Raw genomic sequence first — 14,799 nt, 5'->3', positions numbered from 1 at the left:
CCGAGTCTAACTAATTTGTTTAGAATTGGTGAAGCATTTTATCAGATTCTAAAGTTCTAATTTGATATTGTGCTCTTAACATTTTTAAAGAGTTTTCTATTAAAATTGTTAAATTATGTGATCCAATTTCTGAAATTGTAACTTGTCAATAAAGAGTTGCAAAACACTTGTATTTTGAAGTGAAATGTAGAAGTAAAATCAACATTAGTTGACCTTTGAAAGGGCGTATTCTTATGCAAAGATATGAAGGCGGCAACAAAACTGAAGCCTTGGGTCGTTTGAAGCACTGCATCTCACACGATAACATAGCTAACAAGGCATGTGATTTTCAATGTACAGGAAACCAGATGATTTACTTATTATTATAGAAAATGATTTTTATCGCCATTGTTGGTGGTAACAACTGCAATGGAAGAAGATTAAAAGCAATATTTATGAAATAAATGAATATTTGTAGACATAAGAAAAGTGACAGTCATACATATCAATAGAAAAATATATCAGCAAAAATTGATGTCCCTATAAGACAATCTGCTAGAGTAAATGAATCTCAAATACTCTAAAAGCGTGATCGACCAGTTGATTCAAAAAATTGTGTATCTTGAAAAAGAAAAATAAAAGAGAAAAACAACCAAAAACTTTAGAATAAGTAACACTATAAAAGATTGATCCATCAAATGTTAAACATATTATTCTCGAAAAACCACGAGTGTTCAAAAATAATGATATTTCAATAAATTATGTATTATCTCATAAACTATAGAGATCTTTGAAGCAATCATTGACAACAACATTCTTAAACTATTCTAAAATTATTGCAATCCACGAAGCATGAGGAATACTACCCATCATATCCAAACATCATGCTAATTAACATTCATAAAAGATAATTCAACAATTTTGTATGAAAACAATATAACTTGTATTGCACAACTCAAATAAGGTTATGTCAAAGGTGGTGGAACAAAAGCATATTTTTCCAAAATTCTTTCATACCCACGAGCTTCAGAAAAATGCGCGACGCTGATGTTCAGCAAATTCGCTCAACTAATAATATAGCCGATTTATTCACGAAAGCATTGTCGACATCTACATTCAACAAATTGTTTCACAAGATTGGAATTAATCGGCTCAAAGATTTTCATTGATCAGCATTAGGGAAAATAGCTGTACTAATTTCCTTCGCTTAAGTTTTATCTCACTGAATTTTTCTAACAAGGTTTTAATGATATATCATTTTTTTATAATATTCCAAAATAATCGTACTCTTTTTCATTGGTTTGATATTTTTGTTCCATTGAATTTTTATCAAACAAGGTGTTAACGAAACATATATTTTGACTATATGTCATTTAAAAGAGAGTGTTACAAATGGTAAGTGTATTGGTGAATGACAATTGTACTCCTGTAATCCTAGAAATATTACTATTGTATCAGTATTCATTCCCTATAAATATGGTGCTTTAGTTCTCATTATAATATACACGAGTTTATTGATTTTTATTCTTTCTTATTTTTTTCTCTTTTTTCATAACATTAAGAACTTATTTTGGAAATTCTTTTTAAAATACCTATTTTAAGATGGACAAGATGAAAAAATAATCTTTTATTTTTTTTATTTATTGTCAAAATATTCTTATAAAAATAATCTTTTAATTTTATAATTTCTTGTCTAGATATTTTTACTTAAAACTTCAAAAAAAGGGGGGGGGGGGGGGGGGGGTAGAAAAAANGGGGGGGGGGGGGGGGGGGGGCTAGACAACACAAAACCCTTATCTATTGGCCAAACTGTCGAAAACCCATACCTTTTAAAAATAGCACAAAACGTCCCTTTTTGAAACTCAATACGGAATAACTCCTACCACCCATTTTTTCAATAAAAAAATTCGAATGATGAATATATCCTTCTATTTAAATAAAAAAGAAAAAGAAGAAGAAGAAGAAAAATAAGGAATTATTTGTAATTATATGGGGTGTTTGATAAATATTTTTATGTAAAAATGCATTTTAGAATAATAAATTGATGTGAATGTGTGGTTGAAAAATAAGGAAAATTTTTTGATTTACGTGTAATATTATTTTAATAAAGAATGTGTTGTTGAAAAGAAGAGAGAGAAAAATGTATTTTGAAAAAAATGACTACCAAACGAGCTCATAATCCCAAATTTTTGAAAAAGTTGCAAGAGAGTACTAAACAAATTCAGTAAAAAAATAAGATTTAAAAAAAATGATTTTTCTTTCTCCCACCACCATGGACTTTGTCGCCGCCATCACCACCCCCACCATTATCATGTGCTTGAAATTTGAAATCTAATTCAATTCTAAATCATTCTCGTTCCAAATTTCCTCTATGCTGTCATTGTATCTAAAAATTTGAAACCAGACCAAGACTTAATTTTGAATGTCCAGCAACGGTTTCAGAATTTTTTAGTAGTTCATTACATGCTAAAAGTATAAGCTTGAATATGTAAGTTCTTTTTGGGAAATACATGGAAATAGCCTTTAAAAAATGACCACTTTTCCAAAATAACCTTTGGTCAATTTACATACAAAAAATGCCCTCTATTTGGATATTACATAATAAGACACTATAATATATAATTCCTCTATTTTAGTCCTTAAAATTAAATATTGATTGAAATTTGATAGTTTTTATTTGATTTATTTGATTAATACTTTTAATTTGATTTATTTGATTTTTGTTCGCTCTAAGTAACCCCCCTTATTGATATCAGAGTCATAGAGATTATGATAGAACCTATAAAAAATAGATTAGTTGAAGAAGTAAAAATCTTTAGATTTAGATTAACACTAGGGGTGGGCGCGGGTCGGTTCGGTTCGGTTCTCTTTAGAACCGAACCGAACCAAACTTTTCGGGTCTCTAGTAAATGGAACCGTCGGGTCCAAATATAATTATGGAACCGTTCGGGTTCGGTTCCATTCGGTTCGGTTCCATTCGGTTCGGTTCGGATCGGTTCGGTTCCGTTCGGTTCTGTACTATAATTAAATTTTTTAACATTTATAACAACGTTATATAAATACGACTAATGATACATTCAATAGTTTTGGAATGTCAGAGATTAGTAAACTATTTTGTTCAAATAATCGCTACGATCAAAGTTTCAGTCGGGGAAAGTCAAATTTTTTCTTTTTTTTTTTTTTTTTTTACAAACTCAAAAAAAGTGACATGAACACTAAAAAAGTGAGAAACATCAAAATAGCACTATCCATTTTGACAGCACCACTAATCACATTCTTAATGTAATCAGCATATCTATGACAATTCACGTGAGCGTAGTGGCGGTTTTTAACATAATCAACATGCGGATTGTTAATGTCCTAATTATGTTAGGACAATATAACATATTATGTCACTTTTTATCTTCTTCAAAAAGTGACAAATATTTAAAAAAGTGACAAAAACTTAGAAGGTGACATAAAAACTCAAAAAAGTGTCATAATGTCACTTTTAAAAGTTTGGTGTCACTTTTTTATTAAAAAATGACATACAATCTCACTTTTATTAAAAAAAAAAATGATGTTTGCCATTGAAAGGGCGATAAAAATTTCAAGAAGTTGATTTAAAAAAAAGTAATGAACAATAAAAAAAGTGACAAAATTTCAAAAATAAGTGGCAAAATTTCAAAAAAGTGACAAATTAAAAAAGTGACGAACACTAAAAAAAGTGGCGAATTTAAAAAAGAGATAGAAACCAAGAAGGTGACAAACATTAAAAAGTGACGAAAATTCAAAAAAAAAGTGACGAATTCAAAAAAATGCAACCAAGTTTACAGTAAGCTCACAAGTCACAACTAATGAAAATTGATGACTAAACTAAGATGTAAATATAAAAAAATCATATAAACACTCATCACTATTAATCGAATAATTTTTTTTTGAGGTCTTCAAATCATAACATATCCACTCAAAAAACTATAATGAACAAAACCAACAAGCATCAAACTCCACACTAAATCATTCTTCTCACACAACTCATCAAAAACCCGCTTTGCTTCTGTGATTTCATAACAACTAGCATACAAGTACAACAAAGCACTCTCCACTGGCTCAAAAATCCTCATGTCCAGATTTCAAAACCAGCCCATGATCTGTTTTCCATTTGCCAATGACCATGAGCGTGCACAAACACCTAACAACGTTGAAATTGTGGTTTCATTCAACTTAACATTAGAGTGATGCATCAATGAAATCAAGTTCATCACTTCAGGATATCTATTCCATTTAGAATATCCAGTGATCATGGCATTCCAAGAAAACACAGTTCGCTGGAGCATTGTGTCGAACATGTTTTGAGCTTTTTCGAGTTCGCTGGAAAACGATGTATAATATGTAGTCGTGAACAGTGACCCTGCATTATTTCACCTAACTATAAACCTACCTTTTTATTTCGAGTCCCTTAAACTGTTAAATAAATCTTCCAATGGAGGCGGAAATGAATCAATTCAGCCGCGCCAACTACTCTTTCTGTCTCGCTTCTCTAAATAATATTACTACAAGAACTGTGGAACCCAAAATTCCTTATTCTTTCCCGCTGGTTTTTCTCTGAAACTTGTATTGAAGAATTCGAGTTCGAATATGAATCTAAAAGAGGAACCAGGAAGATAATGAGTGGGATTTTGATGAAGGAAAGGTATAATCACATACGAAGACTGCAGAAAAATCACGTGGCAACTATAGGGAAATATGCGATCGACAGATGCTGTGAATTCATGCTGGCCAGGAAAGAAGGAAGACATGGCGAGGGTGGTTTTGAGCGTATTAATTACTGGAGTAAAGATTTTAATTAATTTTAGGGTAGAATTCTAATTTGATAATTTTGAAGGGTAGTGGACCTAATTTCCCCAATCATTAATTTGTTAATTTGTTTAGAAAAAATTAAAATTAAAATTAAAATAATTTGATTTAATCAATATAAAAAAAAAAAGAAAGATTCGGTTCTTATTCGGTTCTTCGGTTCTTGGTCTAGAACCGAGAACCGAACCGTACCCGTCGATTCTCAATTCAGATACCCGTTCGAGTATTTAATTTGACAAGAACCGTCGGGTTCGGATCGGTTCGGTTCGGGTTCGGTTCGGGAGATTTGCCCAGCCCTAATTAACACTTAGATTTTATATAAGTTTAATAAATAATAGGTTAACTATTAAAAAATTAAAGGAATATTTAAATTATACATCTTTAAAATAATAATTGATTATAATATACAAATATTTAGATCTTGATAAAAGCATAGAGAGCAAGGAAACTAGAATAAGAAAAATAAATAATTATTGGCGTTTAGAAAAAGAGAGAGGTAGTTATATATTTTTAAAACCTATTCATAATAGATTAAAAATAACAATAATTAAAGAGTTGCCAAGAGAAATAAAAGAACAAATATTATAAAAAATAATAATAGAAAAAATAAAGGATATATATACATATGAAAAAATTATTAATATATATGAAGATGAAGAAATAATTTATATTAGAAAGAAAAGTATGAGTGCAAGTGATAACACACATTTAAAATTGAATAAATTACTTAGAAAAATGGAAAAAATACAAGAGGAAATACGAAATATAATGTTAATATCGGAAGGAATAAGAATATCAAATAATAGACAATTAATAAAATTAAAATGTAAAAGATTAAGAATTAAAAGTAGATATTTTACTATAGTAAAAGAAGAATTAGTAGATCCAGATACAACTGAGAGAAGATTTGGAAAAGTAATAGATAAAAAGGAAGATAAAATATGCAAATTAACCTATGAGTTAGAAATAAGAAAAAATTAAGATATCAATAAGTAAATATATGGAAGAATTAAAATCATTAATAAAAATATTAATAAATGAAGTACAAAATTTAAGAAATAAAGTAAAAGAAACAAGAAACGATATAAATATATTAAAAATTGAAATTAGAGAATTAAAAGAAAATAATAAAAATAAAGATTAAAAATGTATAGAAAAAGAAATAACTCGAATAGGAAAAAAACATATAGAAAAAGTTAATAGAGTAATAGAAACAGGAAGTATGGATGATAAATTTCGAAAGACTATATTACCAAAAATATTAGAAGAGGAAAAAGAATCTAGAAAAAAATCATTAGGAAAATTCAAAGTAGAAGAAAAATAAGATAAAAATGAATGAAAAATTATATTTGCTAATAGGAAATTTTGATCAATTAAGTTTAACTAATATAAGTGAATACCAAATTTTAATGAATATTGGAGGAAGACCTAATCCAACAAGAACTTCTGTTTCGCGCGGGTTATGTCGCTAACAATTAAAAAGGGTCAGACGATTGTGTAAGGGACGAAACCTCTTGAGACAAAATCCCAAAAAGGGGTGTTCTTTTATTGGCGATGACTTTACAATTGGAAATGAAAAACAATGTGCCTCCAAGGGGCGCAAGCACACGAGTTACTGAAAGAAAAGTGTTTAAGTCTAAAAATTAAGGAAATGAAAATTACATATTCTCTGTTCGAGAGTTTTGGATTCGGTCCTTACTTCTATGTTCCTTTTCCCTTTTATACTTCACAGACGATCTCTTTGTGATTAACTGCTTGATCGTCCTATAACTACCCACTTTCTTCGTAGTGGCCATTTTGTCATGAAAACTGCCTTTTAACTGTTGCCATTACCTTTTATCGTTCAACCGCTTTTCGATTGAATTCCTTGAGTCGTGGAACGTGATAGGGCTGCTTTAACAACTGCTTTGGTAACTGCATTTCTTGATAAACCACGACGCGTTATGTCTGTTGATACCTTGGGCGATTTGAAGGTTTGGGCGAGAATAGAATAACAGCTCTGGGCGACCATATGACACCCTATTCGTTCAGATTCTGGGCGACTTGCAAACTTGGGCAATGGCGTTACCACATTCTTGGGCCCCCTTATTTGGGCATTCACCTTGATTCGTTCGATTGGATTTCGTTCTTTGGGCTATCTGATTTGGGGATCCTCCAATTGGGCTTTACTCCTTGGGCTGTTCGATTTGGGCTGAATTTTTATGTATCAACAATTATCCCCCAATATGGCAGAATTAATAACAATTATTGAATTTTGCCATATTCACTTCGTGTTTCCAGCAACGTTCGAAATTCTCAAGAATTTCAATCATTGTTTCCTTCTATAACTTGAAAAGGTGCGTTGTTTTGCAAACCCTTATAAACCCCAAACACGCCATTTCACTACTATCAAACCACGCCTCATATTTTTTGCGTCTCTTTCACGATTCACTGTTCATCTTTTGCTTCCTTGTTACGTAACCCTGAAAAGTTTCGTTCCTTCGCCAATGGCTGCTTCACAATCTCAGGCTAGCGACTCCTTTAGTTTTGATGACTTTCAGAGACTTCTGAGTCGTTCATACATAACCCCAAGTTTTCTCGCACCCGCCGACATTGGACGTAATGAGTTCTATTTGGGTCCTTTCTTCAACAATGCGGAGGCAGTTGAACAGGCGGCGGTGGGTCAACTGTTTCCCTGCACTCAGGGTCCTCCATTCCTGAACTCTCTACCGCTGGGGCCACTTCGCGAAAGAGGTATTCGCACTTGGCCTAAATCTGATGTAGCTTTTCGTAGGTGGCATGCTCGTCTTGTGGGTCATGGTCCTACTAGGTCACTTTTTGATAGCGCTAAGATCTCTGATTTGTTAGAAGTCTCTATTCGTCCCCCTACTTTTGATTCAGCGCTCTTTTCGATTGCTTTGAGTTTTTGGTCCCCTGAGTATAACACCTTTATTTTTCCTCTTGGTCCCATGTCTATTACGTTAAGGGATGTTGGGGCTCTGGTGAATCTGCCACCTTTGGGCGATACTATTTTCCTCGGTATCTTAGTTTCTGGTGGCGCCCCAAAATTTGGCAAAAACTACACCGATTCTTATTCAAGCCTACAGACCCTCCACAATCATTCGAGCGCTGAGCCTACCCATGTTGAGCGAGTGACCTTTCTTTTAGTTTGGCTTTGTAAATATGTTTTGTGCGTGCCAAGTATAAAGCCTTCTCTGAGTTATTTACCTATAGCGCACGAATTGGCGCGTGGCAGGCCTTTGAATTTATGTTCTTTGTTTTTGGCTGCCCTTTATAGAGGCATGGCTTTTCTTCAAGCTCAACTGAAGAATGGTGCATCTCCCACTGGCAGTGGACCTCTTTAGTTCACTCAACTGTGGTTGAGATCCTATTTTCCATCGCTTGGTGCTCCATCCATTTCTCGTCCTTCTGCTAGCTGTTACGGGCTAGCTATGGAGCCCTTAACTCCTGTAAATATGTCTAGAAGGGACATTTTTTCATTCTTTTATTCTTTAGATTCAATCTCTTCTTTTTTTTCCTTTCCCTCCTTTCTTGACTCCAAACTATGTACATCTCCCTTCCACTATAGATAGCGCGAGCACCTCTCTGCTCATTTGGATCCAGTTTTTAACTGGGAGGGAGCTTTTCCATGATATCTTAACTAGGACCAATGCTAAAGCGGGGGTAGAAATTTTTGCTCCCCAATTTTTTGCTCGTCAGCTTGGTTTTGGCCAAACTTGGCCTGTTCCTCTTTGCTATTCGAAGAATTTAATTGACCGTTTTCATACCATTAATAAGGCGGAAGCAGAGGCTATAAACGCTCGCAACCTCCATTTATCAAGCCACTTTTCATTAGCCCATTTTAATTCTTGTCATGCCACTCACCCTCTTTTTGAACAACTCTGGCCATCGGTGAAGCGCAGATTATTTGCGACTGAGGCCAATCGTGCCTTTCATTCATTAGACCAACCGAGTATTTCTTCTCCTCCTCCTGTTTTGGTCACTCCTTTGTCTATTCGGAGCCCCTCTCCTTCTCGTAGCACTAAACAATCTGCTCGTCCATCTTCTTCTCTCCCTGCCAGGCCTACTGCGGCCAAGAGTGCTCCAAGCCACAAATGGCCAGCCTCAGCATCTCCCATTCTGGAGGATGATGTTGATGATGATGATGATGATGTCCCTCTTATTGTCAGGAGGAAGGTAATTAAATTGTTCTATTTACAAGTATATTTTCCACATTTGAAACTTTTCTGTGTACTGATGATCTTTTGGACTTTTCAGAAAAGCTCAGCCTCTCCTTTAAAGGTTTTGGCATCGACAACTCCTGTTCCATCATCCTCTGCTGAGGCTATTTCATCCAAACCGGTTGATGAGGGGACCATGCTTAAAGATACATTTTCAATCCCAGAGTCTTCATCACAACCCATGGATGAGCCACCTTCTTCCTAGGGCGTCGACCCCCCAAACATCGAAGTAGAAGGTAATTCAGTTTTTGATGTCTTACCTTTGCTCGTGCTATTGGTTTCTGATTTGTTGCTCTTGAGCTTTGTAGATACTCCTATGAGTCCGCCCATTGTGGCAATATCTTCTCGCTCGGACAAGGGAAAGTCCTCACGAATGGACGAGTCGTTGGTGGCAAGCTTGGCTGAGGGCGCGCCATCTTCTACGATTGTCGAAGAGGTAGTTTTTCTTTTTGCTTCATTTCTATTTCCACCTTGTTCGTTGTAGTGAGGATTTTCAATATTGGCAGTCTTCTTTGCAGGATGCTGATAGGATTGTGCGTTCTATCCAAAACTTGTTCGCTTCCTGGGGGCAGGTCCAAATGCCTCGCCCTGCTCCATCTGATTGTCCTGCTGCTTCTTCAGAAGAAGATCTGAAGTTCTTGAAGGAGTCAGTATTTGAGTACGTATCCTTCATGGATATGGACATTGGAAGGGCTAGTGCTGCCAGACACAAGGATGAGCTTGAGCACTTGAGTGCGAAGTTGGAGCAAGCACTGATGCTTCCGTCGCTCAATCTTTCTGCCGACTTTAAAGCGACGTTGAAGGTCATTCACTCCGAGGTCCTTTCTATGCTGGCCAAGAATGCTGAACTAAAGGCCAAGCGTACTCAATATCTTCGAGCCGTAGCTGAGAAAGAGTCTTTGCACATGGAGATCAACAAGGCTAAGGACGAGTTGAAAGAAATCTCTTCCGAAGTCATGATTGAAGACTCTTTGATGGTTAACTTGGCTGCTCAGATGAGAGAACTTCAAGCTAAAATGGACGATTGCAGGGCGAGGATGGCTGCTAAAAAGCGCAACGCCTCCCAGGGAATTGAGCGAACTAAGTCCTTGGTCGAGCAGTACAAGAAATTGGAAGTTGATGATGATGACGTCGCAGCTGAATTAAACATCACTTCCTCTCGACAGAACGAGGATTGGGAAAAACTTAGGGAACGGATTCGTTCCTTATGGGGTAGACTGTAATTAAGACATACGATGTCTTTTTTCTTTTGTAATTCGATTTTTCTCTTTGTAACTTTGTTCATTATTAATGAACATTAACTTCTTATGCATTTATTTGACATTTATTTTTTTAGTCATCAATTCTTTAAGCACTTAACTGCTTTGCACTAAGAATCTTGTCCATTCCCTTTTGCTATTTTCACTACTGTTCCCAAAACTTAGGGCTATTTAATTCCGTTTATTAGACAGAAATGTGGCTGCTCATATTCTGTCTCTTCACCTTCACCCCCTATAAATGCTTCGCATTTTTCATCCTTTATCTTCATCTCTTCATTTTCTTCTCCGAAATCAATTTGCTGCCATTTCTTGGCATTCTGACGATCAACCTGATTCAAAAATGGATTATTTAGTCCGTCCGTCTTATATTTACCTTGATGTCACCTTTGGTATGGGAGGTATAGGAAATATTTTCTGGCCAGCAGCGAAGTTCTTTCCTGCAAAATTCTTCCCATCGTCTCTTTGTTCTTCACAAGGAGTCAATGATGGGAGGCAATTTTTGGGCTGCTTGTGGGCCACTTTGCTTGCTGAGAGTGCTTCTCAGCTTGCCTGCTGAGAGTGCTTCTCAGCCTCTCTGCTCGCCATTGCAGCGATGCATTTAGGAAGGTGGTGAGGCCAGTACACTCTCTCACTCGGCAATTCCACCATTGCAGCTATGCATTTAGGAAGGCGGTGGGGCCAGTACACCCTCTTACTCGTCAATCCTACCATTGCAGCGATGCGTTTAGGAAGGCGGTGTGAAGCTTATTCAGCGATCAACCGGGAGATCATCTTCTTTTAGTTGTATTTTGTAGCACGTCCATCATTTGTGTCTTCTGTATTCTTGTAATGAACGTTTGATAATAAAAAACTTTATTCGAACGTATTTCGCTCTGTCTTAATTATCTTTTGATCGTCCAAAATGTTTGATCATGTTTTTATCTGTTCACATTCCCATAAAGAAGGAACATATTTTTTCAAATATTTGTCGTTAATGAATCTTACGTGCTTGGTGCCATCTAAATCCTCCAAGTGGTACGCTCCATTAGACAATACACTGTTTATTTTGTATGGTCCTTCCCAATTGGGCGACCACTTCCCGTACTTTGAATCCTTAGTATCCAAAGGGAGTATCGTCTTCCAAACTAGTTCGCCCAAACTGAACGACTTGGCTATGACCTTTTTATTATAAAACTTAGCCATTCTTTGCTTTTGAACTTGCAACCTATCTAAGACGTCCAGCTTCAATTCGTCTAAACTCAACAAATTTTGAACTAGTGATTCGGCATACTCATCATCATTCAACTTATGTTGGAAGCACACTCGAATAGATTGCACGTTGATTTCCATAGGCAAAACGGTCTCCTGTCCATAAACAAGTTGGAAAGGAGTAACTTTGGTACTTGACCGAGGTGATGTTCTATAAGCCCATAAGGCCTTGTTCAAACATTCGTGCCAATTTCTGGCGTTTTCATCTATCTTCTTTCTGATGATACTTTTTAAGATCTTATTAGAAGATTCCACTTGTCCGTTGGATTGAGCGTAGTACGGTGTGAAGTTTACTAATTTAACCCCAAACTCGCTAAAAAATTTGTTTACTTGATCCCCATTTAAAGATGTTCCGTGATCTACCATTAAAGTTTGTGGAATTTCAAACCTATAAATAATGTGATCACGAATAACCTCTATAACATTCTTCTGGGTGATCTCTTTCAAAGGTACCGCCTCTACCCATTTGGTGAAATAGTCGGTTGCAACTATAACAAAAGTATGTTGCTTGGACGATGGAGGGTAGATCTTTCCTATCAGATCTATCGCCCAACCTTTGAACGGCCAAGATTTAATAATAGGTGCCATTTCTCATGCTGGCGCCCTTTGTATTGGACCATGTTTTTGGCATGCTAAACAACTTTTTGCATACTGAACGCATAATTCTCCCATCTTTGGCCAAAAATATCCACTCCTAATAATTAACAATCTCATCCTATGGCCAGCTTGATGAGCTCCACATATCTCTTCGTGCACTTCAGCCATGATCGTCTTGGCTTCTTGCAAACTTACACACTTTAGTAATACACCATCAGAGCGTTTCTTAAACAACTCTTCATCTATTAGTGTGTAATTCAGCAAACATAGCTTTGTCTTCCTGCTAATCCCTCCATCAGGTTCTTTAAGGAACCCTTTAATCTCTGTTCTCCAATCCACTGCATCTCCATCTCCATCTTGTATACAGTGAAGTTCAATTTTTCTCGCCCTTCTTTGAATCACGGGCAATATGATTCCATATTCACAAGTAGACGTCCAATCCAAAACCTTTGAGTATCCTGATGCCATTTGGGCTAACTCATTTGTCATGTCGTTATATATCCTATTAATGCATTGGAGTTCTACTTGATCGAATTCTTCTATTAATTCTTGAGCGATCTCATATTGACTCATAATGGAATCACTTTGGCATTTAAAATCACCGAACAATTGATGGATCATCAATTGAGAATCGCCCCTAACGATCACATTTCTTATTCCCATATCTATCATTAGTTCTAGGCCTACAATTAAGGCTTCATATTCGGCCTGATTGTTGGTGCACATTCTGTCTAAGGTGAATGCGAACTTGTAGCAAATCCCTAAAGGATTAATCAACGCTACTCCTACTCCTGCACCTTTAGAGGTCTTTGACCCATCGAAATACAACACCCAAGGTTTTAATTTGAACGAATTGATTTCTAATTCGATTTCTTCAGGCATGTCAAGGCATGGATAATCGGCTAGAAAGTTAGCCAAAGCCTGATTTTTGACTGCCTTTTAAGGTATATATTGTATTTCGAATTCTGATAAAGCTAATGTCCAAAGGCCTACTCTTTGGTGTAAAATAGGGCGCGAAAACATATACTTAACTAAATTTACCTTAGAAATTAAATAAACGGTCACGGGCCGTAAGTAAGCCCTTAGTTTTGTACATGTGAAATACAATGCAAGACATAGTTTTTCAACAGCAGAGTAATTGCATTCACATTTCGTTAACCGTCTACTTAAATAGTAAATTGCCCTTTCTTCACCAACTTGGTCTTCCTGCGCGACCATTCCAGCTATTGATTCTTTTTCAGCCAACACATACACTTTCATCGGCCGTCCTTGGACTGGTGACACCAACACTGGTGGACTTGATAGATATGTCTTCAGGCTTTCAAAAGCCTTTTGATGATCTTCTTTCCAGACGAATTCGTCCTGATTTTTCAGCTTTAATAGCGGCGAAAAGATTTTAGTTCGCCCTGCACAGTTAGAAATAAAGCGTTTTAGAAAATTTACTTGGCCTAGAAACCTTTGCAACTCCTTTTTGTTGATAGGTGGTTTGGCTTCTAAGATAGCCTTCGCTTTATTTTTATCAAGTTCAATCCCTCTCTTGTGTACTAAGAAACCAAGAAAGTTCCCTACATTAACACCAAATGCACACTTCAAGGGATTCAACTTTAGCTTATATTGCCTCATTCGTTCAAACGAACATCTTAACTGTTCGAAATGGTCATCTTCTTTAATGGACTTGACCACTATGTCATCCACATACACCTCAACAAATTTGCCTATCATATCATGAAATATTAAGTTCATAGCCCTTTGATAAGTTGCCCCTGCATTTTTTAGGCCGAAAGGCATAACCACCCATTCAAAACATCCTAGAGACCCAGGGCATCTAAAGGCAGTTTTGTGTATGTCTTCTTCAACTATATAGATTTGATTGTATCCTGAATACCCATCCATGAAAGAATACATGACATGTCCGGCAGTTGAATCTACTAAAGAATCCACCGTGGGCATTGGATACTCATCTTTGGGTGTAGCTATATTTAAATTTCTAAAGTCTATACACGCCCTTAGTTTACCATTCTTTTTTAGTACTGGCACAATATTCGACAACCATTCAACATATCTGGCTGTTCTTATAAAACCTGCTTTCAATAATCGCTCTATCTCTTTCTTAATTTCAGGGAGTACATTAGGAGCAAAACGCCTAGGAGGTTGCCTATGAGGTTTAAAATTAGGCTTAGTTGGTAATCTATGTTCCACTAAGTCTCTATCTAAACCAGGCATTTGTTCATATTCCCAAGCAAAACAATCTTTGTACTCTTTTAACAAAGCGCTTAATTTGTTACTAACCTTTTGGTCGAGCATCTGGCTGATGAACGTTGGGTGATCTTCTCCTTCATCGCCAATATTTACTTTGATCAGAGGGTCTTGCGCTTGAGCGTATCCAGGTTTGGCAATCATCATCACTTCGTCGTCCAGTTCTTTTGCAAGTACTTCCTCTTCCAAACAGTCCACCTTGTTGACTTCTCGGCCAATGCTTTACTCTAACTCGAATACTGCCAACTTGTCCTTCAGCGCTTTTAGGGCAGTCTCTTCCTTCGCTTTGTCATTGCATTCCCTATTTGAAAGCCATCAGTCTGGCTTTGAAGGCCTGAATATCGGCCATTTGCTTTTTTAACTCAGAATCCATTCAAGATTCCTTGATTATTCTTTTGCCAATC

Source organism: Olea europaea, chromosome 19 (assembly GCF_002742605.1).
Source record: "Olea europaea var. sylvestris chromosome 19, O_europaea_v1, whole genome shotgun sequence".
NCBI lineage: Eukaryota > Viridiplantae > Streptophyta > Magnoliopsida > Lamiales > Oleaceae > Olea > Olea europaea.
This window is presented reverse-complemented; position numbering follows the sequence as displayed.